The sequence below is a fragment of the Rhinopithecus roxellana genome, chromosome 13, assembly GCF_007565055.1.
Source record: "Rhinopithecus roxellana isolate Shanxi Qingling chromosome 13, ASM756505v1, whole genome shotgun sequence".
NCBI classification, from domain to species: domain Eukaryota; kingdom Metazoa; phylum Chordata; class Mammalia; order Primates; family Cercopithecidae; genus Rhinopithecus; species Rhinopithecus roxellana.
Window position 1 is genome coordinate 109743348 of NC_044561.1, and position 26220 is coordinate 109769567.

At 55.4% G+C, this 26220-nt stretch overlaps 1 protein-coding gene across 5 annotated transcripts in view; it reads left to right on the forward strand.

The window, feature by feature from the left end:
• The window catches only part of SRC (SRC proto-oncogene, non-receptor tyrosine kinase), a 108005-nt gene that overhangs the window by 36058 nt on the left and 45727 nt on the right, over positions 1–26220 (forward strand). The window contains exon 1 of one of the 5 annotated variants that reach the window (XM_030914939.1): positions 6293–6486. The exons of 1 other annotated variant lie outside the window; for it this stretch is intronic. The gene's annotated coding sequence lies outside the window, so the exon portion shown is untranslated. Of the gene's footprint in view, positions 1–6292; positions 6487–7587; positions 7877–12910; positions 12932–26220 lie in introns of those variants that run through there. 3 more of the 5 variants (XM_030914940.1, XM_010355359.2, XM_030914938.1) reach the window with 3 other exon arrangements.

Genomic DNA, 26220 nt, shown 5'->3' on the forward strand with positions numbered 1-26220 from the left:
CCTCCTAGGTAGCTGGGATTATAGGCACACACCACCATGCCTGGCTAATTTTTGTACTTTTAGCAGAGACGGGGTTTCACCATGTTGGCCAGGCTGGTCTCGAACTCCTGATCTCAGGTGTTCCACCCGCTTTGACCTCCCAAAGTGCTGGGAATCCAGGTGTGAGCCACCGCACCCGGCCCCTATGTCCTTTTTCTCTTCCAGGATCATGTCTCCTCCTGGCTTTGATAGTTTCTCAGACTTTTCTTTTTTTGATGACCCTGACAGTTTTGAGGAGTACTAGTTAGGTGTTCTGTTTTTTGTGTTTTGTGTTTTTTTTTTTTTTTTGTTTGTTTGTTTTTTGAGCTGGAGTTTCGCTCTGTTGCCAGGCCAGAGTACAGTGGTGTGATCTCAGCTCACTGCAACATCCACCTCCTGGGTTCAAGTGATTCTCCTGCCTCAGCCTCCCCAGTAGCTGGGACTACATGTGCCCGCCACCAGGCCCAGCTAATTTTTGTATTTTTAGTAGAGATGGCGTTTCACCATATTGGCCAGGATGGTCTCGATCTTTTGACCTTGTGATCCGCCTGCCTCAGCCTCCCAAAGTGCTGGGATTACAGGCATGAGCCACCGCGCCCGACCTTTTTTGTTTTTTATTTTTTGAGATAGTGTCTTACTCTGTCACTTAGGCTGGAGTACCGTGGCACAATCATAGCTCACTGGAGCCTGCACCTCCCAGGCTCGATTCTCCCACCTCAGCCTCCTGAGTAGCTGGGACTACAGGCATGTGCCCCCACGCCCAGCTAATTTTTTTTTTTAATTTGTTTTTTGGTAGAGATAGGGTCTCGCCATATCACCCAGGTTGGTCTTGAAGTCCTGGCCTCAAGCGATCCTCCTGCCTTGGCCTCCCAAAGTGCTGGGATTATAGATGTGAGCCACAGTCCCTGGCCTAGTCTGGTGTTCTGTAGAATGCCCCGCTATTGGAATCTGTCTGAAGCTTTTCTCATGGCTAGACTGGGGTTCTGGGTTCTGAGGAGAAAGACCACAGAGGTAAAATGCCGTTCTCATCACATCATATCAAGGGCAAATGTTATCAGCAGGCCTGTTGGCCCTGATCACCTGGCTGAGATAGCGTTTGTAAGGTTCCTGCACTGCAAAGGCACCACCCCCACCCCTCTTTCCACCCTGAATTCTTTGGAAGGGAGCCACCAAGCACAGCCCACACCTAGGGACTGGGGAGTCATGCTCCCCCTCCTTGAGGGTGGAGTATAGTGTGAACATTTTTTCTTCTATCTACTTTTCAAAGTACTCCCACAAAGCATTGCTACATTGTATCTTCCCAATGCCTAGGAAATGTGGAGGATGGAGGCATTCCACTGAGTGGAGGCCAATGCTCAGAGGGGCAGCAGTGGTTCCCTGCCCGGCCCCTGTGGATCTGGCCTTTCGCTCTTGGATATGAAATACGTGAGCTTCGAGGTTCACAGACCCGGGTAGCACAGAACCGCAGCGCCTGAGTTCCAGATTCAGGAAGCCTTAAATTTTTTTTTTTTTTTTTTTGAGAGGGAGTCTTGCTCTGTCGCCCAGGCTGGAGTGCAGTGGTGCAATCTCAGCTCACTGCAATCTCAGCTCCGCCTCTTGGATTCAGGCAATTCTCCTGCCTCAGGCTCCTGAGTAGCTGGGACTACAGGCACCCACCACCATGCCCAGTTAATTTTTGTATTTTTAGTAGAGACGGGGTTTCACCATGTTGGCCAGGCTGGTCTCAATCTCCTGACCTCTGTGAACCACCTGCCTCGGCCTCCCAAAGTGCTGGGATTACAGGCTTGAGCCATTGCACCCAGCCAGGAAGGCTTCAATTTTGCGTGGGTTTGAATTCAAGTTCCTGCCCTTCCTCACCACGTCATGTCACCTCACTGAGTCTCAGTTTCCTCATCTGTACGGTGGGATAACAATAGCTCCTACCTTGTTGCGTTGTGAAGAATGAACTAGATACTACTTCCAGGGTCCCTGGAAGCAATTCCCTGCTCAGGAAACTCCTTGCACCAGGACTGTGAGCCGTGGTGATTATTTTTACAATGATTCTTTCAGCCCTCCCGTCGTGACCGTCTCCTCTCTGTGCGGCAGGTTTCTCGCCCCCTGTGGACTGTGGGGTCACAGCTCTAGCTGCAGATTTCCGGCTGCCCTCTGCCCTCCCGTCAGGCCAGGCAGATCAAGGGCCCAGCCTCCTTTCATCTTTCCTCACAAACATTCTGGGATGTGGCGGAAGGAGGCCTGGGCTGGGGTGGGGTGGTGGCTCTGCCTGCCAGCGACTCTCTATGTGACCTTGGGAGAATGCCTGTCCCTCTCTGGGCCTCTTCTGCAGCCTGAGGTGAGTGAGGTGACGAGTGGCTGAGTTTCTTGGCACTTGGCCATCACGTGAGCCCAGTAGGGCCAGGCATTTCCCCCATTTTCACATGAACAGGTCTTTTCTGCCTTTGACGTCAGTGTTTTGTCTCCAGATTCTGGGCTGGGTAGAGACACTTTTGAGCCTGAGGTTCCCCGTCTGTGAACCGGCCACACAGCCGAGAAGGTCCGGCTGTGGGGTTTGAGTGTGTGGGGCTGTGCTCAGTGGTTAACGCCGTTTGTAGGTCACCACTTGGGCACCACCTGCTCAGGTACTGCTCTCTCCATCTCTTCCCTGACGGGGACACATTTGTTATGATTAATGAATCAATACAATATTGATACATTATTATTATTTTAAAAAATTTCAGAGGCAGAGTCTCACTCTGTTTGCTAGGCTAGAGTGCAGTGGCATGATCACAGCTCACCACAGCCTTGACCTCCTGGGCTCAAGCGATCCTCCTGCCTCGGCCTCCCAAGTAGCTGGGATACAGGTGCACACCACCATGCCTAGCTAATTTTTTGTTGTTGTTTTTTGTGGAGACAGGGGTCTCACTGTGTGCCCAGGCTAATCTTGAGCTCCTAGACTCAAGTGATCCTCCCGCCTCAGCCTTGATGCTGGGATTAGAGGTGTGAGCCACTGCCCCTGGCCTGATACATTATTATAACTGAAGTCCATGCTTTAGTCAGACTTCCTAAGTCCTTCCCTAATGTCTTTTTTCTGCCCCAGGATCATGTCTCCTCTTTGTTCTGATAGTTTTTCAGATTTTTCTTTTCTGCCTCTGACATCCATGTTATGGACGCTCCTCCCGGCGCTGGCTGCTGCGGGAGAACAAGCTCATCTGCTCCTGGCTCCTGACTCCCATGTGGCTGGGAGTCTCTAGTGTCTTGGGTTTCCCACCTTCGGCCAGTTTGGCCTCACTTCCTGGAACACAGATATATGCCCATGCACACACTCCTGTGTGAGCCGGGCCTTCTGCCTTAACTGGGTCCCTGCTGCTCCTCAGCACAGAGGCCTCCTGACTGCCCCCTCCCTGTCCCCTAATGTGGCCGCCATTCCACATCTCCCCAGGCCCTGCTCTGCTCACCACCCTCCATGGCTCCCACCACCTCCAGGATGGAAGCCACGACTGGCACTCAGGGATCCTCAGGTTCCCCTGCCACCCTTCCCACCTTACTTTCCTGACTCTAGCCCAACCGCCATGCTGTGCTTTGCAAACACCACGTGCTTCTGCATGGAGTTCCAGACACAGTGGCATTCTCCGTCTCTGTCTTTGCTCATGCTGTCCCTCTACCTGCACACTGGCCCTGTCCTGTTTGTTATTATAATTATTTTTTTTTGAGACAGGGTCTTGCTCTGTCACCCAGGCTAGAGTGCAGTGGTACGATCATGGCTCACTGCAGCCTCATTCTCCTGGGTTCAAGTTATCTTCCCAGTTCAGCCTTCCCAGTACCTGGGACCACAGGTGCACACCATCACATCTGGCTAATTTTTAGGTTTTTTTGTAGAGACAGGGCCTCACTATGTTGCCCAGGCTGGTCTCAAACTCCTGGGCTCAAGTGATCCTCCTGCTTCAGCCTCCCAAAGTGTTGGGATTATAGGCGAGACCCACCATGCCCTGCCTCCCTGTCCCATTTTCAGATGGCAACCATCTCCCCAGGCTTCTAAACTCTCCATAGACAACTCTCTCCTCAACACACATGCTGGGTTAGGGGCCTCACTCTGGGCCCTGCAGCCCCTGTACTTGCCCATCCCTGACTCCTCTAAGTTAGAGACCAGAGACCAGCCTTGGTTTTTTCACTGCTGTATCCCAGCATGTAGCACAGACCCTAGCACATAGTAGATGCTCAATAAATGACCACTGCAGGAGGAAGCATGAGTGCAGCCCAGCCAAGCGCCAGGGGGTGGGAACCTTCCAGGCAGAGGGATCAGCACGTGCAAAGGCCTTAGGACGGGGACTGCTTGTGGAGGGACAGCAGGAGGCAGGTAGAGGAGGGGAGGGGACCAGGGCCTGCACATCAGGACATCTCTGTGGAAACTGTGAAGTGCAGTGCCAGGGGAGGTGCCAAGCCCATTCCACAGCCTCAGGCTAGAGCCCATCCCTCACCCAACCCTATCCTGTAGCCCTGAGCCCGGTGGCTTCAACTAGACCACTCACAGCACACCATGTGAAGAATGGTGGAGCTGGTCTGGAATTTTCTACTGAGGCCTGTGATGGGTCCAGTTTCCTGGCTGCTGCAGCAAGGGTGAGCTGGGCTGGGGCTGGGCATGGCAGATCAGCCACCATTGAGCCAGAGTCACCAGGGCACTAGGTGTGGTGTGGGCGGCACCTCTAATCCCATGTGATGGAACAACTCTGACTGGTGGGTTCACTGCCTCACCCTACCCTGTCCACCCTCCCCTCAGTTGTGGCTTTGACCCACCCAGGTTAAGGGAAGGAGGGAAGAGGAGGTTTCTGGAGACAGAGGACTATACGACCAGCACTCACCATCTCAGCAATGTTGACGTCAGTAGCATCTATCATCTGCTGGGTGCTTTTGGGTTGGGAAGTGGTTCCTGTTGGTGTTCTAAGACTGATCTGGGGCCATGTATACAGTTGGTAGTCAGTAAATGCTTGCTGTCCATTAATGATGATTTGCAGGAATTAAGCAGTGAGTTGCTGCTTTACCAACAAAGAATGTTTTAAGCAAAATAATTTCCACAAAGAGTCACTTATCCACCAGGCCAGACCCGCAACTCCCAACTGCATATCCCGGAGCCTGCCAGGGTTGTTACCCTCGTTTTACTGATGAGTACACTGAGGCCCAGGGAAGGCAGGTTCACATAGTCACCGAAGGGAAGAGCTGGAACTTGAACTCTTGTCTGTAGGTCCCAAGTCAGTGTGTGCTGCCTGGCCAACTGGGCAGTGCCTGCTCTGTGCTGGGCATGGGCCAGGCCTTGGTCACTGCCCTCAGGGTGGGGACAGACACACTCAGAATGGACTTGGCACGTGCCTCCATCAGGGTGTGTCAGGAAGCATGTTGTGGAGAAGGTGGCATTTACTCTGGACTTTGAAGAACAAGGCGAGGTAGCCAGGGACAGGGGCTGAGCATTCCTGGCAGGGGTTACAGCCTGAGCAAAAGCCCAGAGGGGTGGTTAAAAATAAAGAGCGCTTCAAACGCTCAATAATGAAACCATTGTGCTGGCCACATCCTCCTGAGAACCTCAGCCGCTGAGCCAGGCCCTTGAAGCCGGTGGTAGCTTCAGGTGCGAAGCTGGATCTGCTTGCAGAACCCTTACTTGTCTGAGTTGCCTCCTCTCTGATAAGAACATGTAGGGTATTAATGAGAATGAGATTTCACATGTGCTGAGCGGGCATCACCTCATTTCATCCTCAGATGCATCTTCTGGGGGCTGTGATATCTTTAGCCCACTGTGCAGGCTGGCATACTGAGTCTTCTTACATTATCTGCAAAGTGGCAGAGTTGAGACTTGAACCTGGGTCTGGTCCAAAATCTGTACTTTTAAGCTCTCTGTCATCCCAGTTCTTGAAAAGCCCAGAATTTTCTGTTGAACTCCTGGGGATGAATTTAGTGATGTGCTGGTACATATTGAACAACCAGCTCTGTGGAAGAAAAAAGAGGCTTGATTGGTAGCGTATTCTGATGTCCAAGGGGTAAATACTCCCACTGTGGCTGACATGGAGCTAACCAGTGTGACATTCTTGAATATGGACTTGGGAAGAGATGAGCACAGTCGGTTCTTGCAAGTAGGTAAGGGCCAGCTCCAGTGTGTCACTGGGTGAATATCCCTGCCTCCCCCCGAGCCCAGTATGGCCAGTAAAGGCCTTTAGACATGTCTAAGGAATGGAAGAGGGCTGAGAAACCTGCTCCTCCAGCCGGGGGCCCGCCTAGCCCTGGGAAGCTGCGGTTAATCTTTAAGCCAGCCTTGCAAACAAGGGCAGCCATTTCGCCTGGCTTCTGCTGTTGACTGGCTGTGGCACCTCAAGCAGCCCCTTTCCTCTTTGGCCTCAGTTTATCACCGGAAGAGCTACTATTCATCTAGCACAACCCGACCATCCTCACACTGGTCAGTTTCAGCCTTCCCAGGAATCTTCTCTGGCCATGTTCACTCCGGTTTTACAGGTGAGGGGGCTGGGTTGGGAAGCTGATGGACTTGTCCACCCCACAACAGAGGGGCAGCTAGCCTAGATACGAACCTAGATCAGTGTAGAGTAAGGCTTTGCTCATTCCTGGTCTCCTGGAAGGTGTTTTGTACCCAGAGGCCTTTGCCTTCCACATTCTAGGGTGCTCCTCCCGGCTCCTCTCCGCGGGGACCTTTGCCCAGGGAATAGAAGCCTGGCAAAGGCTTCTATTTGTCTTTGACCTGGCTGGGCCTTAATTTCCCATCTGTGAAATGGGAGAACTTTCAAAGAAAGAACATGGAGGCACGTGTGATATTTAAAGCAGGACCCAGGTCCACCTTTCCCTGTGCTAGGATTCCAGGACAGGTGAGGAGCCGAGGGTGGGGTGCCCAGCCCCAAAAGGATAGCTCTGGAGCCTGCGCCAGGGGGTGATAGGGGAGTCTTTGTGGCCTAAAGCAGCATTTCCTCAATGTCCTGTTTTTCTGCTACACTTCCTGCCCTGGTTCAGAGGTACTTAGCCCCTTTACTTAATTGGAAGTGTAAGTGCCACTCTGATGCCCTGGTCAACCCCTCCTAAGCAGTAATAACTAGAACTAGGGTACTTCCAATGGGCTGCCAGGGATGTTTTTTCCTAATGCACTTAAAATGAACCCACAACTATTAAAATAAATGTCGCTCCTCCCCACCCTGTCCCTCCTGCCCTAGCCCCCACTTTGAGAAACTCAGGTCAAGGTTAAAGTCCAGGGCCTGGTTCTTTTCAGTGCCTCAGTTTCCCCGTCTGTAAAGTGGGGTGATCTTCCGCCACTCAGGCCAGGTGGTGGTTAGGATTAAACCCTGAAGTCGACCTGAGCAGCTTAGCCTGGCGCCTGGCCCAGAGCGGGCGCTCCACGCCCGCTGATATTATTACTAATTGTGATTTCGGGAGAGGCAGATTTGGGGCGTAGAGGGTGGGTGGGTTGAGGAGGGCATTTTGGCCTGGGGGCGGATGGGGCCCGCGGGGTGGGGCGCCCTGGCGGAGTGGGAGGCGGGGCTTCTGTGCCCGGTGTCCCCACCCCGCCCGGACCCCGGCTCAGGCCGTGCCTGGGTCTCTCCCGGGTCACCGGCGGGGAATCCGTCCCCGCGCGCTTCCTCCTTCCTCCTCCTCCCGGCTGCCTGCCGGGCCCCTCCTCCCAGCTCGCGCGCTCCCTCCCTCCTCTTCCCCTCCCCGGGCCGCCGCCGCCGCCTCCTCCTCCTCCTCCCTTTCTCTCTCGATCTGTCTCTCCCGGCCCGGAATCCCTTCCGGCCTGGGAGCCGGAGCGGCCAGGCCGCCGTCTGCCCTACCCGCTGGCCGTCCCGCGGTCCGCCCTCCTGTGCGTCCGTCTGCCGGTGTGCCTGCCCGCCCGCCGGCCCAGGTGAGCGCCCCCCGCCCCTCCGCGGGCTCCGCGTCCCGGCCAGCGCGGGGGAGCCCCCGCCCTGGACCACCTGGCGTCGGATCGCGGGCCCGCGGGGGCTCCTGTCCACCCCCCAATTCCCACCCCCCGGGCCGAGCCGCGATACCCGAGCGCCGGGCGGGCGCACGGGGCCATGCCCAGCGCGGCCTTTTGTTGTGATGCCGCGGGGGGAGGGGACTGGGCGGGGGAACGCAGGGGTCCTGGCTGCGTGGGGACCCCCTCCAGCTAGTGCTCCCCATAGGATCCCCCAGAGAAGCGGGTGAGCTGGGCCCTAGCCCCCGAGCCAGGTCTAGGCCAAATCTGAAATCTGAACCAGTCGGTGCCGCCTCTGGCTGGGCTGCCCGGTCCTGCGCCCCCCGGCCCAGGGTGGGAGGTGGGTGGGCTCGGCAGGGCAGGCTGAGGGGCCCCGGGGTCAGGGCGCCAGGCCGAACCACCAGGACCTCCCTGCCCTCATGGGGCCTCGGGTAGGGCCTGGTGCTGCCGGCCTGGAAGGGACTGGGCCAGACTGCGTTTAGTCTCCACTGCCCACAGCCCCTAGTCTCGCCCCAGAGCAGGCCCAGCGACCAGCCGGCTCAGAAGTTGGCAAAAGTTTTGGGTGTTGGCCACCGGGCCAGGTCCACCTGTCTGCCTGGGCTGGGATTGGGGGTGGGTTTGAGTCCTGCACCAGGGCTGCCACTTGCCCTGCTGTGTGTCCTCAGACAACTGCCTGCCTCTCTGAACTGGGGTCCTCATTGGTGGCAGGTGGGCCTGGCTGGAATTGCTGGGCTGGTGGAAGGATGGGGTGAACAGAAGGGGCTCACCTTTGTGGTATCCTTTCAGCACCTGTGTCCTTCAGGTGGACTTAGGAGTGGACAGAGCCTGTGTGTGCCCCTGGGCAAGGCCTCCTGAACTTCATGGACTCTGTACAATTTGGGGCAGTGGTTGCTGGGTCACCTGGGGTAAGTCCAGGCCCAGCCACAGCCACGGTGCAGGTGGGATCAGACTTGGTTTCTAGGGTGGGCCAGGCTGGTCCTGTTGCAGACCCTCTTCTCAGCCCCCTGGCTGGGGAGTCAAGGCACTGAGGCTTCTTGTCTTGCCCAGTGACCTGGGCCAAGAGACTGCCCCACTAAGTCCCCATATGTGAAATGAGAATCATCAGGTGAAGATTCTAAGTGCTTCTGCAGGTAGAGGCTTGGCATGTAGTAGATGCTCAATAAATGAATTGTTCACTGGATGCATTGGCTGAGAAAGATGGGTGAGATGTGAGGTTGCTGGCTAGTTCATCCTAGAAGAAGATGGGTTGGTGCCTTGAAAAAGAAACAGCCCTGGCACCATCCTGCCAGCCAGCAGCTGGGTGACTGTAAGCAACTCACTTTTCCCTTCTAGCCTCAGTTTTGCCACATATAAAACTGGGCCAATGGTAATGACAGCTGCCAACATCTACTGAACACCTTTTAGGAGGTAAGGACTCTTGTTTATCCTCATTTTGCTGATGGGGAAACTGAGGCTAAGAGAGGGGAAGTGACTTGACCAAGGCCATACAGTTGCAAGCTGGAATGAAAGCCCAGACCTCAGAGACCACAGTCTGGCTGCCCTTGCATCCCTCCAGTGATGGGGCAGCAGAGGCTCCCAAGACAGGACTGCCCACACAGCAGGGTCAGAAAAGACTGTTGTGCCGAGGGATTGAATGAAAGCCACGAGGCCTTTTTGGTGATGTGGTGATGTGGTCTTTCCACCCAAGGAAATGATTTACAGTGTGTCACCTCTTTCAGCTGACTGCCTGCCTAGGCCCTCCCGCGTGCCCCTGGGCCTTTGCTTCTAAACAGTGTCCCTCCCAGAGCGCCCTCTCCTCCAGGTGCTGCTTATCTACCCTTGCCCCACCAGGCTTAGCTTAGGCCCATCTCTTCTAGGAAGAAGGGCCCTGGCTCTCTCTCCCTGTCCCCTCGCTCTTCTTGGAGCATGACTTACCCACAGCTCAGCCTGGTTTCTGCTTTTGCTTCTCTGATTGTGACCTGGGGGGTGGGGTAGAGGGATGTCTGGCTCCCTCAAGCCCCAGGAACCAGAGAGGAGATGGCTCAGTGACCTGTTGAGGGACCTTATGCCCATCTCCCTGGTCTTCAGCTGACCCCATTTTCTCAAACCTCCCCATGTATAAGCATTTGTGACCCCTGTATTGAGCACCTGCTGTGTACCAGGAACTTGGAACTGGGGCTGAGCAGTATTGTGCTGGAGTTAGCAGGGAATGGGAGCTGTGGGAGTCTTGGAGGCTTCTAGAAGGTGGCAGGGCCTGAGCCGAGGACTAGCAAGAGTTCACTCGGCAATGAACGGGAGAGGGAGCTCTTTTTCCCTTTCCAGGGGCCCTGGGGTGGTGGGGTGTGGTGAGCCTGGTTGGATACTTGCTGGGGGCCTGGGAACAGGTCCTTGGCCTCCCATAAGTTTGAATCTGGAGGGTGAGCAAATTTGCAAACAAGTTGCCAGTTGAGTTACTGTCTAATCACAGATATGATAAGGACTCAGGGAGAGAGGCCTGGGGTACAGAGGAATCTTGAAGGAGGCATGTAGGGGTTGACCAGGCATAGAGTTAGGGAAAGGGCTTGCCAGGCAGCAGGAAGTGCACGTGCAAAGGGCCTGAGGTGTGTGCCAAGATGTGTGCTGTCATGGAGAATCAGTGGGAGAAGCTGTGAGGCTGGAGTGTACACAATGAAGGGGAGTGGGTTAAGAGGTAGAACGAGCGGGTGTATCAGCAGGCCTGGACCATGCTGGGGCCTTGTGGGCCCTGGGGAGGAGTTCGGCCTTCATCGTCACACAGGGGGCTGATTGGTGTCCCCTGTGTGAACAGCCTCAGGCTGTACCAGAGGTACAGAGCTGACCAATAGAAAGATCTGATGATAGAACTAGATTTGTGGGCTGGACTCCAGTATTTTATGGAGGCCTAGATCAGGTCTCAAGAGGATCGGGTATTTGAGGCTGGGCTTTGGAAGTGGAGTAGAAGTTCACTAGCAGCAAGGCTGGAGAGGATGAGAGCCGGGGGTGTGGTAAGTGCAATGCTGGGTGGCTGGAAGCTGGGAGTGAGGTAGGGAGCAGGGAGGGGTCAGCCTGAGAGATGGGGACCAAAGATTTGGTAAGGGCTTAGGAGTCAGACAAGCCTGGGTTTATGTTGCAACCATCCCACTTGCTGTGTGTCTTTGGATCATTTACTGTATCTTTTGAGAGACTTAGTTTCTTTGTCATGAAAATGGGGACAATAGATATCTCCTTGTTAGATTAGGGTTAAAGGAGGGCTGTGTGCCCAGTGTCTGGCACCGGTAGGTACTTGGCAAATGGGACCTGCTTTGCACTGTTGCATTGGACAGGTCACTTGGCCTCTCTGGGTCTGGCCCTGCCATCTCTGTGGTCAAGCCTTTGCCTGGGTGATCTCATTGAGTCTGAAGATGCCGGTTGGGGCAGGGCTGGCTCAGGAGAGGATGTTGGCAGCCAAGGCTGCTAATGTGCAGGGTGACTTTGAGTCCTGCCCTGCACTCTCTTTGCCTTCTCTGTGTGTGAAGAGGCTGAACTGGGGAGAATGCCATGCGTCTAGCCTAGCCCCACTTCTTCAAAGCCTGCCTTTGGTGCGATTGGCCCCATTTTCCAGTTGAAAGTACTAAGACCCAGGAAGGGAAAGCCACTTGCCTGGGGTCTCCCAGTTGCCAAGTGACAGGGTCAGGCCTTGGCTGTAGGGCTCTGGACTCCTAGTCCAGTAGAGCCACTGAAAAAGGCTGCCACTTCCCTGCTCTGGGCCCTTTGCCGGAGCTTCATTTCCTGCCTCGGTGTGTGTCCCCACATCTCTATCTCTCTTCGGATTCCCACAGCCCTTTCCTTCCCCTCCATGGCTCCCACCCCTTATCTCCATGGAAAACCCCTCTGGTTTCCCCTTGAACTCCTTGGGGCCACTTCCTCTGGGGAGCCTCAGTTTCTTCATCCCTGAAGTAGGATAGTGAGTCATGGTTCCCAGGATGTCCCAAGAGGACAGAAATAAAGTGCTTAGCACACATTAGGGACTCAATCAGTGGAGGCGGGGGAGGGCCAGGCACCTGCTCAAGTCCTGCCCCCTCTGGCAGCTGATTCCCTGTCCTGTGATTCAGTTTCTGAAGCTGTGAAATGGGCCTAGGGCTTGTACCTAGTAAGGCTAACAAGAGGATGGTATGAGGCTGTACCTTAGGTCCCCACCTGGTGGCTGGCTCCGTGTCTCTGTTCCTGGGGGAGGGATACCCAGTAGAAGCCTCCTCTGTGTTCAAGGCCTCATTCCCCGCTGTTTGTCCAAAGCCAAGTCACTTAGTCTCTCTCAACCTCAGCCTCTGCACACCTCCCTTGTGAGGATTAAATCAGCTAATATATTCCCAGTGGCTCAAATCTACTGGGTGCTTGGAAATTTTTATATATTTCTTTCCCCATTCTTTTCCCTCTTGGGGACTCAGATATTATCTGGTTTAGGGAAGGCTCTGGGCTTTCATCCCCCTGGCCTAGAGTGCTGTGTTGAGAAGCATTCTGAGGCTTAGTGTTGGCTTAATGGGAAAGAGTGCTGTGATAGATTAGTCATGTCTGCCATGGGCAGAGGATAAGAGAGTATTGTATGTGTGCCATGAGTTTGTCATTCTTGATCTATTCTGACCTTCTCCTTTCACAGATGGGGGGATTGAGGCCAGAAAGACCCAGGGCAAATCATCTAAGCTGGGAAAAAAATGCAGAGCTCTTGTCTTCGATCCAGGACTCTCCCCAGCCAGCCAGCCTCCTCCTTCCCACAGTACAGCCTGGTAAGGCTGAGTCAGGGATAGATGACTGGGGAGGATCTCAGAGCTGGGAGCCAGACCTCCATCTCCCTACTCCTTGCTCTGGGTCCTTGAGCAAGTGACTTTCCCCCAACCTTGGTTCCTTTGGTCTTCCTTCTCCCTTAGAACTACCCAGAGAAGTTCCAGAGTAAAAGGAGAAGCCAGAAGGGAGGAGAAGTTGAATGATCTTGGCCAAATCCCTTCCTGTCTGGTCCTCAGTTTCCTCAGTATGGTGAGGACTCCTCCCATTGGGGCTCTGTGATGGTAATCCTAGCTGGGAAGTATTCCAGGGGCAGGCCCAGTGGAGTCCTCTTAGATGCTCATGTAGGGGTGGGGATGTCTGTGGTGGGTGGGTGGTGATATCTGTGGACCCACTGAGAAACTTTAGGAATGGGTTCTTTTGAACCCTTGGACCTGCTGGGCTGTGAGGCCGACACAGGCAGAATCCAGTTGCTGGGAGTGGAAATTAAGCTGGAGCGGCTTCGGGAAGCATGGCTTCCCTGTCGGGGTCTGATTAGCTTCTCTTAGGCTGCTTTGCCCAAATTCATAGCCTTGACTTTTACCTTACCTGATATTGATATCTTCATGTCATGCCCTTCTGAGCTGGGTCATAATAAGGTGACCCATTGTGTCCCTTGCTCCATCCCGGGAGCAGTCAAACTCCTATTCCTGTTACATGGAAAAGGAAACTGAAGCTCAGAGAGGCTAAGAGCTGGGGCCACAGGAGCACAGCAAAGTGAGGTGTGAGCCCAGATTTCTGGTTGCTGAGTAATTTGTGGGGATCTGATTCCTATTAAGTGTGTACCCAATGTGGCTAAAACTTTTCCCAGGTATAGGAGGGGTGTGTTGCTGGGGGCAGGTGACCCTGACTCTCTGGGTTCCAGCTCTGGCTGATGGATTCCCCAGTCAGACCTGGAGTACTGGGATCTTGGGTGCTCAAGGGTGCTTATGCCATAAAGTGTAATGGAATTAGCAAAGCCTTTGAAGGCAGTTGGTTCTGGGTTCATATCCTGGCTTGGCCACTTGTTTGCTGTGTATGATTTTACAGCTTAGAACCTCAGTTTCCCCATCTGTGAAATGGGGATGATGAGGCTGGCACCAGCTTTGACAAGATGGCATGAGGATCCGGTGAGCCAATGTGTGCCAAGTGCTTGGGTGCAGGGCCTGCACTCAGGAAGTGTGTGATATTTATGAATGCCTGTTAGAAAGGTGATTCCCTGATGAGGCAGGAATCCTGGGCCTCTGCAGGTCGATTCATCCAGAAATCCCCAGGGCAGTGACCGGCCACCTTTGTCTGTGGTTGGCTTGTTCTGTGGGGAAGGGAGTGGGGGGAAGATTAACTAGAGACAGACAAGCTTGGTGGCTGGATCCACTGGAAGCCATCAGCTCCCTCCAGCCTCCCTGAGCCTGGCTCCTGCCTTAGCCCTTGCCTGCCTGTGACCTAGCATAGCCTCCCAGTGCCCTGATGCCTCACCCTGGCCTCCCTCCTCCCCCTCACTGAATGGGCCCCGCTCTTCAAAGGTGGATTCTATTTGAGCATCCTTGCCTGTTTGACCTGAGAGGCAGGAGCTGTTCCTGCTCTTGTTTTTTGGGAGGCAGCTGAAGCTCAGGGAGAAGCAGGGATGGGCTTAGGCTGCGCATCAAGGGCTGTAGCTATCTTCCTGCCTGCCTGGGATTGTCGGGCCACACACCTTTGCCTCTGCAGCTCCCACTGCCTGGTGTGCCCTCCCTCTCAGTACCCCTCCAGTACACCTCAGTACCCCTCCAGTACACCTCAGTACCCTCCAGTACATCTCAGTACCCCTCCAGTACACCTCAGTACCCTCCAGTACACCTCAGTACCCCTCCAGTACACCTCAGTACCCTCCAGTACACCTCAGTACCCCTCCAGTACACCTCAGTACCCTCCAGTACATCTCAGTACCCCTCCAGTACACCTCAGTACCCTCCAGTACACCTCAGTACCCCTCCAGTACACCTCAGTACCCCTCCAGTACATCTCAGTACCCCTCCAGTACACCTCAGTACCCTCCAGTACACCTCAGTACCCCTCCAGTACACCTCAGTACCCCTCCAGTACACCTCAGTACCCCTCCAGTACACCTCAGTACCCCTCCAGTACACCTCAGTACCCCTCCAGTACACCTCAGTACCCTCCAGTACACCTCAGTACCCCTCCAGTACACCTCAGTACCCTCCAGTACACCTCAGTACCCTCCAGTACACCTCAGTACCCCTCCAGTACACCTCAGTACCCCTCCGTACACCTCAGTACCCTCCAGTACACCTCAGTACCCCTCCAGTACACCTCAGTACCCCTCCAGTACACCTCAGTACCCTCCAGTACACCTCAGTACCCTCCAGTACACCTCAGTACCCTCCAGTACATCTCAGTACCCCTCCAGTACACCTCAGTACCCTCCAGTACATCTCAGTACCCTCCAGTACACCTCAGTACCCTCCAGTACACCTCAGTACCCCTCCAGTACACCTCAGTACCCTCCAGTACATCTCAGTACCCCTCCAGTACATCTCAGTACCCCCCCGTACACCTCAGTACCCCTCCAGTACACCTCAGTACCCTCCAGTACATCTCAGTACCCCTCCAGTACACCTCAGTACCCTCCAGTACACCTCAGTACCCCTCCAGTACACCTCAGTACCCCTCCAGTACACCTCAGTACCCCTCCAGTACACCTCAGTACCCTCCAGTACGCCTCAGTACCCTCCAGTACGCCTCAGTACCCTCCAGTACGCCTCAGTACCCTCCAGTACGCCTCAGTACCCCTCCAGTACGCCTCAGTACCCTCCAGTACACCTCAGTACCCTCCAGTACACCTCAGTACCCCTCCAGTACACCTCAGTACCCCTCCAGTACACCTCAGTACCCCTCCAGTACACCTCAGTACCCCTCCAGTACACCTCAGTACCCTCCAGTACGCCTCAGTACCCTCCAGTACGCCTCAGTACCCCTCCAGTACGCCTCAGTACCCCTCCAGTACGCCTCAGTACCCTCCAGTACATCTCAGTACCCTCCAGTACACCTCAGTACCCTCCAGTACACCTCAGTACCCTCCAGTACACCTCAGTACCCTCCAGTACATCTCAGTACCCCTCCAGTACATCTCAGTACCCCCCCGTACATCTCAGTACCCCTCCAGTACACCTCAGTACCCTCCAGTACATCTCAGTACCCCTCCAGTACACCTCAGTACCCTCCAGTACACCTCAGTACCCCTCCAGTACACCTCAGTACCCCTCCAGTACACCTCAGTACCCTCCAGTACGCCTCAGTACCCTCCAGTACGCCTCAGTACCCTCCAGTACGCCTCAGTACCCCTCCAGTACGCCTCAGTACCCTCCAGTACGCCTCAGTACCCTCCAGTACATCTCAGTACCCCTCCAGTACATCTCAGTACCCTCCAGTACATCTCAGTACCCTCCAGTACACCTCAGTACCCCTCCAGTACACCTCAGTACCCCTCCAGTACACCTCAGTACCCCTCCAGTGGCTGAGATGCCTCTGGCTTCAGAAGGCCTTCGTGACCACCCTCCCAGTCCCACCGAGTCCATGAGTCTGTACTGACCCCCCATCCGCCGCTGAACTTCACCTTGTCCCTTCTTTGCCCTTCCTCATGGCTCTGACACATTCTGCCTTAGATGACAAGTCATAGGATTCTTTTTGCCTCTAAGGGAATATGGTAATCATCACTCCCAAGGGCACAGCCCTTTACAGTTTACAAAGAACTTCCCGCAGTTACCTCTGTGTATCCCTAGCACCAGCGCGGCTGAGACAGGCAGAACCACCGTAATAAACTTTGTGTGGCAGATGAGGAAACTGTGACCTCAAGTCAGGGTCACGCCAGGTGCTCTCTCTGCTTGGGCAAATGGAACTGGACTCTTGCCCCACCGAGCCCGTCTCCTCAGTCCAGAACCCCTCTCCCAGAGCCCTGCGAAAAGCATGACTTATTGTCACAAGGAGGATTTGGAGGTTCAGAGAGGTAAAGTGACTTGCCTGAGGTCATGCAGCTCTGAAGGGACTTGGAGGGTTCCTTCTAAGAATCAGAGAAGAGGCGGATTAGGCCAGTTTTCCTCCCACTTCTGAAGGGAGGACTGGACGCGCCCGGGCCCCTGAAGGAGCAGTGAGCACGGTGAGCCCAGTGATCCCTTCAGCCAGCGTTCGTTCCTCCAGCACAGAGTTGAGCCCTTCTGCAGTGCCAGGCAAATGGTTGTCTCATGCTCACAGCAGCCCCGCAGGGTAGTGGTCCCGGCCCCATACCGAAGAGGAAGCTCAGGAGCCAGGGGACTTGCCCAAGGTCATCCAGTGCGTGGATTTGAACCCAGGGCCTCCTGGGCATGCCAGACCTGCCCCACTTCATCTGGGCTGAGCCCTTCTCTGCTTTCACAGACCCTTGATCAGCCCTCCAGCCCTCCCCACAGTTCCTCACTGGGCAGCGTGAAGAGCGGGACACTTCTCCTCTACCCCCAACTGCTGTCACCCACTAGCCGCGTGGCTTTGGTGAGTCAGTTTAACCTCTCTGTGCCTCAGTTTCCCCATCTGAAAAATGAGCCTAGTGGTAGAACCCACCCCATGGGCTTGTTCCAAGGATGAAGTCTTGTGTCCAATGCTCTCAGCAATGCCAGCACATAGTAAGTGCTTGGTGCGTGTTATTTTATTGTAATTTGTATTAACTTGGGGAAGAAGGGAAAGACCACCCCGTTATCCAGATGGGAAGATGGAGAGAAAGGAAATAACATCCGCCAGGTCACAATGTGATGTCACAGCCAGAAGTCTCTTGGGGCGCATTCTGCTTTCCAGAGGGGGAACTGAGGCCTGGAACCTGAGAAGGGACTCAATCAAGGTCCTAATTTCTTGCCTTCAGTTTGGGTTGCAGCCTCCTTGTCCACCTGCTTGCCCTGGGACTATGGATCAGTTGCTTCCCCTCGCTGAGGCTTAGTTTCCTCATCTGGGAAATGAGGGTAACAAGCGTGCATCCAGTGGGGCTGGGGTGGGGACTGGGTAGTCATCTCCATAAAGCATTTAGTTCAAGGCCTGGCCTGGAGGCAGCACTCAACAAGTAGCTGCAGGAACGGACTTCCAGGACTCCATTCTCTCATCTGTGCCATGCTCTGTGCATGTTGCTGGGGAGACAGTTCCATCATACCTCGCCAGTGTGGCTCCTCAGTCTCTTAGAAGCCACCCTAGGCAGGGGCAGGGGCTGGGGAGGTGAGGTCTGGCTTTCTGTTTTGCCTGGGAGGCCAGGGCTGTGCCTTGTGGACTTTTTCCCTGAGTTGTGCCAAGTCCTCAAGGCTGGGCCTGGTTGGGAGGCTGCACCAATCCCCACCAGGCCTTCTGGGTGCCCTGTGGTTGCCAGCACCCAGATCCTGCCACATCACCGCGTCTGCCTGCCTTTGCTGCCGCGTGCCCCAGGTGATGGCTTCTCTTTCTGAGCCTTGGTTTTCTCACCTATGAGATGGGGTCAGGAGTCTTCCTCACCGGGCTGCTGGGAAGGCCTGATGTGCTCATTCTCCCCATGCCAGGCTTATAGACAGTGTCACTGTTAATGGGCACGGCTGTGAGGACGGGTAGGATCCTGACTGGCAGGAGGGGCGAACAGCATCCTGGGTAGAGGATACACATGAGCACAGGCTTGGAGGTGGCACAGTTTGGGGAGCACCCTGTAGCCAGGTGGGTGAAGTGGGAGAGGACCCCATAATATGGGGATTTGGACTGGTGCTGGGTGAAGTGGGCAGGATCTCAGCGCCAACTGTGGTGATTTTAGGTGATGCTGACTCCCCTGCCCTCTAAACTTTAGATTTCTGTTTGAAGCCTTGGGAGCAGCCTCCTGCCCTCCCTACCCCCACCCCGCCAGGTGTTCCCGAAGGCCCCGGAACCAGATGAGACATAGTTCTATTTGGGGACAATACTGCTGTTCCCGTTTCTCTCCTGTGCCCTAGTTTTAGAAATGGAGTGGGTTTGGTTACCAGTTGGCCATTTGCAGAGAGCTCCCCCCTCCGCCCACTCCACCCATACCTTAGAGCTGTGGGCATCGCGGGCAAAATAGGACTCAGTGCTGCCACTGGGAGCGGCTTCTGGGCTCTGCCCCTGGGTTCTCTGGGTAGGGAGTTGGCAGCTGGACTCTTGATTGTCCACCGGTGATATCTGGGCCTTGTGATGGCTGCTGGGAACCCTAAGGATGTACTTGGGACATAGCTTATATTTTGGGGGAGCCAGACACAGACCCCAAAAATTTTCCTATGGCACCACGGGGTAGGGGCCATATGAACTATGGTAGCCCAGCACAATGCCAGGAGAGCTTCCCGGAGGAGGTGATACCTGGCCTGGGTCTTAAAGGGTGAGCAGGAGCTCATGAGAAAAAAAAGAAGGGCGAGGGTGGGCCAGGAAGAAGGTACTGTGTGCACAAAAGCCTGAGGGTAGGTAGTAGCTAGGTGGTGTGGATAGCCCGGGAGGTGGGAAGCAGCAGGCGTGTACAGGGGGTTAGAAGGTGGCTTGGCTGATCAGGCAGAGCCTCACACTCTCACAAGGCACTTAGGCTTGGGCCTGGGGCCAATGAGAGCACAGCAGGTTGAGGCCAGACTCCTGCTGCGGGTGTGGAGGACAGAGAAGGATCAGATCAGCCTCAGGGGCTCAATTACTTTTGCCAAGTAAAGGCAGCCCACAGAGGCTAGGGTTCAAGACAGGGATCAAAAACCTCTCCCTGGGGCAAAAGGTAGGGGCTGGCCTGGGTCCTTGTAGGGAGTGGGTCAGGGAAGACTTCCTGGGGGAGGAGATACTCTGACTTACCGGAAAGATGGGAGGGACCTCTAGCGGGGGATAGAGCTTGACAAAGGGCCTGAAGGTGCCCTGTGAGCAGCTCCTCTTGGAGGTCCGAGGAGCCGTGGAGTCTGGACTTGGGTCAGTTGGCTGGTGCCAACGGGTAGAAGGCCTGGGGGGCCTGCTCCTCGGGCAGTGAGGAGGGGCTACTGGACGAGAGTCATGTATCCCACATTCTGGGTAGTGCCTAACTCAGGGTCAATGTGGCTTCAGTGAGGTGACCCTGGTGGCCACACTGAGAACAGATGGGCCTGGAGAAAAGGGGCATACTGGCAGGGGAAACAGCCAGGTCTGGGATGGACAGGGGAGTGGTAGGGGGCAGGGTGGGGAGCCTCTGCCCCTGGGTCCTTCTGCCTGTCCATCCTTTCCTCGAAGATGCCCGCCTGGCAGGAAGTGGTGGAGACGTGGTGCAGCCCAACTGGCAGATTCCCAAGGTGCCTGGGGCATTGGGCAAGGGCTGTGGGGTTAGGGCCTGGCCTCTCTTCCTTTCCGGGTAAACCTCACCAGGGCAAAGCTCCCCTACTCGGGTGAAGGGCTAGGCCTGATTGCCTCTAAAGACCCCTTCTGCCCTCTTGAACTCAGAAGATCTGGACTCTAGACGGGGGAGTTGAGAGCCGTGGCTGTTGGCACTGGTGCCAGGTGAGCCTGGATTAGAATCCAGGCTTTGTTACCTGCTGGCTGGCAGACGTTGGCCTTTGAGAGCCTCAGTTTCCCCATCCGCAAAAATGGGGGTCACACTAGAGCTTCCCTCCTGCAGCTCCTGAGAAAATGAATGATCCTGCGAAGAGCTGTGCCAGCACTCTGCCCGCCTCAGGTGTCTGTGACTAGAGCTGTTGCCCCAGCCGGCTTGGGGACTGAGATTTGCTGGGCTGTGGGGAGCGGCTTCCGGTCTACCCTGGGCTCTCAGCACAGAGGACAAAGCCCCTTTGTGGAGGGCGGATGGAGCCTGAGAGCCCCCGTACTTGGGGAGCAGGAGACCGCTTGCCCCTTATCTTCACTCAGCTCCACCAGGAGAAGGACCTTCCTCAGACACAGGGGGTGGGAAACGAAAGCTGGGCTGTGCAGGAAGAGAGCCTGGGCTGGCTGCGGCTGCCCTGGCCAGCAACTGGCTGTGAGCTCGGGTGGGCCCTTCTCTTCTCTGGGCCACTTTCTCAGGCAAGTCCCAGGTCCACTGTGGGTGCCCTGCTTACTCCTCCATCCATCCATCCATCCATCCATCCATCCATCCATCCACGATCAGGTACTCACTCCATGCTGGGCTGTGTGCCTTTGGCCAGTGTCTGTTCTGACCCGCTGGTACCCAAGCATTCCAGCTGTTCATTGTTTTGAATATTACACCTGCTGCAGAGTATTCAACTATAGGGAAGACAGAAGTGATCCCCATCTCCATGAGATGGGTTCTCACACAGTGAGTTTTGTCAGCAGAGCTGTGGTCATCCATGCTAGGAAGCAGAAGCTGAAGATCCTCACTGAGACTGGGGTTTGAGGGAGGCTTTCTGTGAGGAAGTGGCTTTGGAGCTGAGACTTGGAGAACAGAGTTGGCCGGGTGTATCAAGAAACAGGTGGTCGAGGCAGGCCTGTCTGAGCAGGTGGCTGAGTCCTGAAGACCTGAAGGAGGCAAGAGAGTTGAGTGAGCCTCCCAATGCACTAGGGGGCTGTATCCCTTCCCGCTGGGGACCCGATGCCCTGCATATGCAATGTGTTCAGTCGTTAGTGAGGATTTTGATTACTGTTGTTTTTGTGGGGAGTAAGGGCCTATGTGTGGGCTCAGGCTCACAAGGGAGGCAAGTGTAGGTGCGGGTGGAACGTGCTGCGGGTGTGGGGAACAGCAGGTGCAAAGGCCCTGAGGCAGGAATGTGCTGGCTTCTCAGGGAAGGGGCAGGCGGCCGGTGTGGATGGAATAGAGTGAGGGGAGGGATGGGGTTGGTGGAGGCCACTGAGAGCCCTGGAGGCCTCTGTGACGACTTCAGCCTTTGTGTCAGGAGTGTGGGTACTGTGGGTGGTATTAAGCAGGAGCGAAGGGTTCAGACATTTCAGAAGGGTTCCCTGCTCCATATTAGCCAGACTGAGAGGAGGAGGCTGGGTCTGGCTGAGGATGTGGTCATGGTGGGAGGGAGGGAAGTGGATTCAGAGTGTGTTGGAGGTGGAACTGACAGGGCTTGGAGCTGGGGAACAGCAGGACAAGAGGAATCATCGTTCCTCTTTTGGGCAGCTGGTAGTGAAGGGCAGCATCCCCTCACAGACAACGGTGGGCTTCTGGTCCATGTGGGCCGCCCTCCCCACATGCATCTGGAGCTACACCACCCCAGGGCTTCCCCACCTGGCCCTGAGCGCTGGCCCAAGTCCTCTGGGTCCTGCAGCTTCCGATACTGGATGTACCTTAGCCGAAGCTGGCAGGATTCTACCCATGTTACAGGTGAGAATACTGAGACTGTGAGTGGCACACCCATGGCCTGGGTTACACAGAGGGGCAGGGGTGGGTCTCAGCCTCCCCAGGACCAAGGGGGGCTATGGACTTGGGGAATATGAACTCTGCCCCCTAAATGCCAGCCAGCGACTTCAGAGCATACCTGGGACAGTACCTGTCTCAGGGAGATGGAGGCCGCACAGTGTGACCTTGGGGATGGGGCCAGGAGGCCTGAACTCCAACCTGCCATGTGAATTGGGCCTCAGCTTCCCTTCCTGTGAAATGGGCACAGTAACGGTCCCTACCCCACAGTGCTGGCAGGAGGAGCCGATGAGGCTGAGTGTGAAGTGCTGGCCCGATGCCCTGCATGCGCAATGTGTTCAGTAGTGAGTGAGGATTTTGATTACTGTTGTTTTTGTGGGGAGTAAGGGCATGTGTGTGCACCCAGGCCCTGGCCGTGGTCATCCCAGAGCTGGGCTTCAGGGAGGGGCTGGAGGGCTGAGTGGCCCCTTACAGGTAACTCAGCACTTTGGGATTCACAGTCCTGGAATCCATCCCAACGCCACTTTCCACACAGGGAAACAGAGTCCGGAAGGGCTCGTGGATGCACTCAAGGCCCCCCAGCACCTTGGGACAGATCAGGGTTTCCGTGCCGGGCAGTCTCTGAGCAGCCCAGGGCTCACCTCTCCTTGCTCTGTTCAGGCGCCACCCACTTCCAGGCAGTATGCTTCCTTGGAGGGCTTCCAGGCCCTGCACAGGCCCCAGTGGGAAGGGATACAGGCCCTTACAGTGCAGGCCAGGGGCTGGGGTCTGAAAGAGGCCCCTTTTTTGCCTGGGAGGAAGCTGAAGAGCGGCCGGGGCTGGGACAGTTGTACTCCACAGGGTGTGAGTTGGTGGGAGCTCCATGGCCCCCCTGCTGGGCCTCTGCCCTTTCTGGTCTGCAGGCCCCATCCTCAGTGCACCCCTCCATCTCTGTCGGTGTCCGCCCCAGCCTGCCGTCTCCACCCCAGCCCCACTGGCAGAGCCGGTTTGAGCCTACTGTCCCTGAGCATGTTCGCGCCGCGGACACGGGACCAGACATGTTCCGGCTGCCCTGGCCCGCGCACGGCCCCTTGCTCACTCTTCACTCACTCTTTGCTCACTCAGCAAACATCCCCTGGGACCTCAGTTCCCGGCCTGGGCCGTGCTGGGCGGGGATCAGGGCCTAGAGTTGTCTCAGACTTGCTTCTGTCCTGTGTAAGCCAGGGTGGGCAGAAGCTCTGCCCCAGAGATGGACCAGGCCGGTGGCAGAAGGGCACAGTGGCAGGGCATAGGCTGTGGGACTGGACAGATCTGGGGTCGAGGCCTGCCACCTCTTATTCCTGTGGGGCCCTGGGTGGGGCCCATTCATCTGTCTATCCATCCCACAAATATTTTCTGTGCTCAACAATGTTCTACAGGCTGCAGATAGCAAAGAAACAACTAAAGATTCCTGCTTTTGCAAAACTCACATTCTAGAGGGGGAGACAGAAAAACACAACAAATAAGGAAACTGCACACATAGCCCATAAGAAGCGGGTAAGGGCCACGAATCCATAATGCAGGGAAGCGGGTGGGCCTGCTGGCGGGCTCGTGGAGGATGGGTCGCAATTAGATGGTGGCCAGGGAAGGCCTCACACCTCAAAGAAGCTCACAACAAAGGAGGGGAGGAAGGAGCCATGCAGCTCCTTGGGGAGGGAGACCCTGAGGCAGGGGAGAGCCTGGAGTGCTGGTGAAACTGAAGGGGGCCTGGTGAAACTGAAGGGGGCCAGGGGTACAGAGTGAGAAAAGGGAAGAACAGGGGAAGAATGGAGGGAGAGGAGGGCAGATCAGGGAGGGCCCCTGAGCCATCTAAAATGCAGGCTTTGGACTTGGAGCGAGATGGGGTCACACGAGGGTTCTGGGTGCACCTGGCTGCTGTGTGAAAAGCAGACTAGGGGGTGAGGGTGGTGGCAGGTGGACCAGTGAGGTGCTGCTGCGTTAGTCTGGGGGGTGGCGGTTCGCTCAGTAAAGTCAGTAACTTTCCTAAGGTCACACAGCAAGGAACGGGTAGTTGTTGGGAGGGTCAAGGGTCCAAGCATTTTTTTTTCTTTGCATCATTTAAGTTAGTCTTGCTTTTCCCACTCTATGCTGGAGGCATGTTCATAGATGAGACCCATGAACCCATCGCTGAGCCAAGCACCACTACCGGTGGCCAGTCCCGCCTCCTCCACACCTGTTCTATCCCATCCTATCTTGTGTCGTTTTAGAGCAAATCACAGGCATCATATTTCATATGTAAAATATTTCAGTGTGTATCTCTAAAAGACAAGGACTCTTGTGTTTAAAAAGTAGCCATACAACTATAGTCCATATAAAATAAGTTAACAATTTCTTTCTCTCTCTTTTTTTTTTTTTTTTTTTTTTTTTTTTTTGTGAGACAGGGTCTCACTCTGTCACCGAGGCTGGAGTGCAGTGGTGCAATCTCAGCTCACTGCAGCCTCAAGCTCCTGGGCTTGAGCGATCCTTCCACCTCAGCCTCCTGAGTAACTGGGACTACAGGTGCACACCACCACGCCTGGCAAGTTCTTAAAATTTTTAATTTGTAGCAATGAGTTCTCTCTATGTTACCCAGACTGGTCATTCCTGAGTCAATTCCTGACTCAAGTGATCCTCCTGCCTCTGCCTCCCAAAGTGCTGGATTACAGGCATGAGCCACTGCCTAATGGCTAACTTCTTAATATCAGCAGAAGTCCCCTCCTCTCCCAGATGTACTCTGATGATGCCACTAATGTCTCTGGGCTTCCCCTCCTTGCCATAAAGTGAGGTTCATAATAGCCACCGCTGTCATGCTATTGTGAGATCATTCAAGTAGGATGCCTAGCACAGGCCTGGCACATAGTAGGTGCTCAACAAGGAATAGCTACTCCTACTCTTTTGACTGATAGCAAACACTTAGGGGACACTTGCTAGGGTCTGGGCCCAGTCCTGTGTGCTTCACAGATATAAACGTATTTAATCCTCACAACAGTCCTTTGAAGTAGATGATGTTTATCACTATTTTATGAGAGGCAGTGGAGCCACAGAGAGGTGGAGTAACTTTTCCAAGGTCACACAGCAAGGAAGGGCCAGAGCTGAGTTTTGAATCCTGGCAGTCCAGCTCTTAATCCCTATGTGGTGGAGGCTATGTGAGCCCAGAAAAGGGTGGGGGTCTCTCTCTCAGCTTGTGGGGGGGGCAGGCAAGGTCAGATACTGCCTGTGGTCAGGCCCAAAGGGTGCACTGTAGTTCATGGGGGGCAGGGAAAGGGGAGGTGGGTGATGGAGCTTAGGGGAGGGAAGAGCATATGCAAAGGCTTGGAGGCTAGAGGGTAGTTAGGAGTTTAAGGAATGGTCAAGGGATGGGAGCTTGTGGCAGGCCCCCTCTATCCCAGTTTGACCTTGGTCCTGTGATCACCAGGCTGGAGTGGAGAGTGTTTTTATCATCTTACGATCACCATCCCCGGCCTTAGTCTTGGATGCCCTTTCCTCCCTCTGAGACCTGCCAGAGACCCCATTTCATGGATGAGTAAAGGGAGGCTGACCTTCCTGTGACCACACCGCCAGGGGTAGGCCACCTGCAGGCTTGAACGGGGCCAGGGGGTGGGTTTGAAGCTCAGACTGGGTTGTGTGGAGGGGCCTGGCCACTAGGCGCTCCTGCCCACCAGTGTCCCTGGAGGGAGATACTGCATGGATGTGGGCGTGGAGGAGGGGGCACTGTGTGTTCCCAGAGCAGCTGGCAGGGAACAGCGGGTGCTGTGGGCAGGGGCCGGCTGGCGGCCATCTCCACAAGGCACATCAGCCATCAGCCATCGGGGTGGGGCAGCTGGGGGCTCTGGGAGAGATGACTTACGACTGGGAAAGAGCAAAACTTGCCACCTCAGTGTTCCCTGTGGTCCTCTCTTGACGCTGAGTAGGGGCGGGAGTGCTGCTGAGGGCCTCTATGTGCAGGTAGAGATGCTGGGGGTCTCTGTGTGCGGGTAGAGACGCCGGGGTCTCTGTGTGCGGGTAGAGATGCCGGGGTCTCTGTGTGCGGGTAGAGATGCTGGGGCCTCTGTGTGCAGGTAGAGATGTAAAGATGCCGGGGTCTCTGTGTGCGGGTAGAGATGCTGGGGTCTCCGTGTGCGGGTAGAGATGTAGAGACGCTGGGGTCTCTGTGTGCGGGTAGAGATGCCGGGGTCTCCGTGTGCGGGTAGAGATGTAGAGACGCCGGGGTCTCTGTGTGCGGGTAGAGATGCCGGGGTCT